The sequence below is a fragment of the Cupressus sempervirens genome, chromosome 3 (assembly GCF_028749045.1).
Source record: "Cupressus sempervirens isolate cs-2001-9-10 chromosome 3, ASM2874904v1, whole genome shotgun sequence".
Classification (NCBI taxonomy): Eukaryota; Viridiplantae; Streptophyta; class Pinopsida; order Cupressales; family Cupressaceae; genus Cupressus; species Cupressus sempervirens.
In genome coordinates this window covers 534140983-534146235 of record NC_143120.1, presented here as the reverse complement: position 1 = coordinate 534146235, position 5253 = coordinate 534140983, and the positions used below count along the sequence as shown (strand labels likewise).

The 5253-nt window shown below is 30.9% G+C and overlaps 1 long non-coding RNA gene across 1 annotated transcript; it reads left to right on the top strand.

Moving 5' to 3' along the window:
- The first annotated feature begins 2532 nt into the window (after positions 1-2532).
- On the top strand, positions 2533-4337 carry LOC149567519 (uncharacterized). Its single transcript, XR_016361633.1, has 2 exons — positions 2533-3208; positions 3440-4337. It is a non-coding gene; the product is annotated as an uncharacterized LOC149567519 (long non-coding RNA).
- The last annotated feature ends 916 nt before the right edge of the window (positions 4338-5253 follow it).

Here is a 5253-nt window from a genome sequence, read left to right as displayed (position 1 = left end):
GCTTTTTTACTTTAGAGTTAATAATTTGATATTATATCTTGTTTGAGTTTGGTTTTCTTGTTGTCTCAGGATGAAATATCCCACAACCTTAGAAAACCCTCATTTCTTATGTGGACTTTGGCTCTATTTACTAGCTTGATGTTGTGGACCTTTGTGGTTCCATGTGATTCAATAAAAAATGTTATTGAGATACTATTTATAGGTCCATGGATGATTTTGCATGTGTTCTATTCTTGGTTATAGTACTTGAGAACATTCTATTGTATCATGTACTTCATAATGATGTAATCCAAATGTATTGATATGATGTGAGCTCCTAAAAGATGACTCAATATTTTATGTAAGTTACATAATGAAATGAAAAAAAATGTAAGAGAAAATAGTATCTCTAGGTGAAAAGAAAATGAAGGGTGAACTCGTTGTACTATCTTTAGCATTTTAACTTATGGTTTCAATAGTGATATTTATATAAAGTATTTCTCTATGTTTTTGAATAAAAGGAAATGAACCTAAGAGTAATTATGTCATGATGTATCTAAGTGAATGATAAGAAGGAATGAAAATATCATCTTTTAACTTATGTTCAAGGAATTATAGTCAATGATAACTTGTGGGAATTAGACTTGTGATCAATGAGTAGTTATGATATGATAGATGAAGACACTAACTTGATTGTATCGATCAATGAATGGTCTATGTTTACTTAATGCATTTAAAATGAGTGTAGAGTAATAAGACAATGCATACCCTAGTGAATGTTTATCTTTACCTTAATGTCTGAATAAAACTGATATTATGTATACATTAGTAGAGGTTATCAATTTGATGATTAGTTTTGAAGTAATGGATTGAGATGATAATTCAAATAATGATAGATGATCAATTTACATTTACATAATTTATATGAACATTAAAATGATCATAGACTAATAAAGATCATAATTCAATGCATACCATTATTGAAGTAAATATGTTTGATGATATTGCTTTAGTAGCAATGTTAAGGAACTTGTGAGGACTTAGATTGGTTAGTAAACTCACACTTGGGTTTTGCAAACAAGTGTTTGTTTATGTATAAAAAATGACACATATCTCATCTAGTAAAGAATTGCTTTTGGTAGTTAGATGGCTTGTTCTCTTGGGTGCCATAGTGAGGCATTACATTAGGATACTATGAGAAATTTAAACCTAGTTGATAGAGCTCCTAAAAAATGGAGCCCAAGCTCTCCCATCCCCACCTACACATTGAAGGAAAGAGGGGTTGAAAATATGTAACAATTTCTTATTGGAAAAAATGGTACATGAGTCCACAAATTATTTTCACTCTCTTTTATTTCCTCTTTTATGTTCCTTTAAATTGTATCCTTATATGTTTAGAATGAAAAATACCAAAAATATAAACAACAAATCATAGGGTTATCACGCCACAAATTGTTGCTAAAAAAAAGTAGCTAGCGGAAATAAGCTTGCATGTAGACCTACCTTTAGGGCACATGTCCCTATATGATTGTTTAATTATTTGAGCTAGCAAGAGGTCCCCTTCACATTATTTTGATAATGTGAAAAGAACTATTGAAAGAGTAAATATTTTTAAACATTAAAATTGTGGTAAAATTTAGGCGAAAAATAGTGAGAGCATTTTCTTTTTAGGAAATAAGCATCCCTATAACACAAATCTGCCTAAATCAATCATATTTTAAATAAATAAATATTTTATAAAAAATTTAAAAATATAAATTGTAGCTTTATAAAAACTATTATTGTACCCAAAACAAGAAATAAAGCATTTGAATTGGTAGTTAACTAAATAGTAATAGATAAAAGTAGTTATCAATAAATTTATAAAAAAATCCTCTAAAGAATAGAAATACTAAATACTAATAAATATACCCAAAAACAAATCAAAGTATATATATATATATATATATATATATAATACTCTAATACAAATTAGAATTAATATAAATATAATTTAAAAAATAAAAAATAAAATCAATTTAAAATATATAAAATATTTATATTATTTATTTCTATTATTATATAATAGTTCTAATAGTATATATATCTAATGTACTATATAATAGTTATTTTAAATTTTATCTTTTTAAAAAATAACATAAGTTTAGTCAAATTTTCATCTATATATTTTGTACATCAACTTAGTATATTGGTTTTCGAAAATTTCTATGCTTCTTCAAAAAGGGTTCATATTGCCTAAAACATTTTAACCAAACAAATTTGTAAAAATTATTTGTTAAAAAAATTACAAGTTGACTTTATCAAATATAAACTTAACATGTCCCTATATGACTGTTTAACTATTTGAACCAGCAAGAGGTCCCCATGTGGCTGGTTGCTTTAAACAATCGCATAGAGACATGTGTTAAGGCAGGGTCCATTTGATTGCTGCTTATATCTGACTATCTCAAGTCCCATATTTAAATAATAAATAAAACATAATAATAAGTATTGTTAAGAAATTTTGAAAATAATAATAAAGGGGAACAAGTTCGCGTCATTTGGAGTGGTGTTTTTAGTTTTCAGAAAATTTATTCTGAAAGCAAACAGAGAATTTATTTTATTATTTTCTCTAACAATTTAAAATTATATGAAAATATTCCACATAATTCGTTCCGATCTTCATTGTTAAGAATCGTTTTCACTCCCTTCAATCTCTTCAGAATTTCCGATAAAAAGGACTCCCGCGCTCCTTTGCAATTCACAATGTTGTGTAACATTGCTGAAATTATCAAGTTATTTCGCAATGAATTGTTCAGCAAGAATTGAATTTGCGTTGGTATTATCGGCAGAAACACTGGCAGTGTCTGTTGCCGCCTGCCGCAGGACGCCCTGTTTCCTCTCCGGCTGCAAGAACACATCGATCTCTGTTTCGATATTGCAATCATATTGTAGCCAATTCCACTAGTTCCAATCATATTGGAGCGATCTCTGGTACGATTTTGAAAGCAGCCTTCCATTTTCCAGATCTGTTAAGAGCTATCAGAGAGATCTGTTGAGAAGTATCAGTTGTAACCCTAACTTTCACCCTGGGTTCCATCTTTTCTCCCCAGATAGCAAAACAGCCAGATAAGGCGGCTCTGCAAGGGTACGGGGAGCTGATGTGCGGCCATATTTGCAGCTTTTTGGTAGATTTGTACTCATTCTGAGGGAAGAATTGTATTTCTTTCTATCTCTTCGATCCTCATAGGTACAGTTATGTATTGCACACGACGTCCTCTGTTAAATTGCCCTAACTTTTGTTGAAGCTGAAACCCAACAGCCAGCTATTATATTTGTCTATAATTGCATTATAAGGTGTGAGAGTTCTATCTCTGAATCAAGGGTTAATAAAATTTATTATTCTGTTTGAAAACTGGACTGTAAACTCTGTATTGTTCTTTCGAATTTCTGTTTTTTATTTGCTGTTCAATGTGAGCAGGGAGGATATCAGAGTAGGGAGGAGAGATTCAAGTTGAGTGGGAGCAATGGAGTTTGAAAAAGGAAGGGTCAAAAATAGAAGCAGAAGACCATTTGCGTGTAGAAGATTTGCGGATGGAAAGAAATCAGCAGTGATGTTGGATGCGGATTGGGATGTCTTAGTTAAAAGCCTTGGGAGTGATTTGATTGCACTTATCTCTAAGCTTAGCCTTTCGTATATCCAACACACAGCTACTGCTGATCGTTAAATAAATTGTATGGAAAGTCCTCATTCTTGAACAAGCATGTGTGCGTTGGTGGGATGGCTGAAAGGAAGATTTGAATCATTCTCTGAGGAAGATGCAATCTAGAATCAGGTTAGAGAAGATAAACCTCCTGTTTTTAAAGACGGTAAAAGAGTCAATTGGGCCAAAGTTTCTATTCTTAAAGAAGGTAAGAGAGTAAACTAAAAGAAGGTAAAAGAGTCAATTGGATGAAATCGGGCTTGAAACTTAACTACGTCTTGGGAAGGCATGTTAAGAGAGTAAAATCAAAATTTGCATTCCATCCCAAAATGTCAATACTGATCTAGTTTGATATTCTGTAAACAAAGGACTTTTGTCTTTACGTTTTACTCAAGCACTATCACAAGGAAAACTATTGTAATACACATCAAAAATAGCGGGTATAGGACCTTACTTTGGTACTCTAGGGCAGTTTTTCACTAAACTAGTTGTCTCCTCCAAGTTATTTTGTTCCTTCAAAAGTATGTTGTTCAATTTGTTTATTCTCTTTGCCCTAGTTTAGTATGGTTGGTTTCATACATAACATGTACATTACATACATTATACAATTGGTAATTGATAAAATAATGCCAATTGTTAAATGGTAAAGATCAATCAAAATGACTTTATAAGAAATCATGCACATCAAAAACCATAGAAATCACTATAACTCTTTATTAGGGTTGTCAATTTCAAATTTTTATTGGCTAGTTTCTTTGAAGGACCAAGTCTGTGCCACTCTCTCTAGTTGCACTATGCAAATGACACATAGTAGTCTCATGCCCATTATACTCAGTCAAAATTATTTTTTTTGTTAACTTTTTTGTGGTTCTCTTGTAGACTGATTTAGGCTTGTAACATTAATATATGGCACAAAGAATTGTGAAAGTACTAAGATAAGAGTATATCATTTTCATTTTTAAAGATTTTTGATGTATCATTCCATCCTCTCTACAAGAAATCATTTTCATTAAACTATCACAATTACCATTTTATGATCATTTTCACAATATATTATTTGTTGTTTTATTTTTGGGAAGTCCACCCATTTGAATATGAACCTCTAAAGGATTCTATTTATATTTTTGTTTGACTAGTCTTCGTTAAAGATCTTGAATGACATTTTCATCTGATATTTAGGATAAAGTTTATTAAGCCAGATGTTTCTTGTGTATCTGGAGTGGCTTTTTCTCTAGGGCGGAGTTAACTCTTTTAAGAGTAGAGGAAATTATTGTGCATCATGGAACATTCAAATTTAGTTTGGTGTCTATTTCCTTATCTAATTGTAGGATTCTTTTAGAATGGATGCTCAACAAAGCATTTGAAGTGACAATTTATGTGATGTTTGAATTTTCACAAAGGTATGGTTGCACCTAGATTTATGTCTTTGCAAAGATAATTGTGGTGTTGTTTGTAAAGAAATTTCTCTTAGCTTTGTTATGGTTGAAACCTCTTGTGTCATTCATCTTGAATCAATTGTCAAAATGTTTCAAAGATGTAGTAATGAGGGTATATAAATTGTGATGATTGGAAAAGTATCAAGGACTACAAA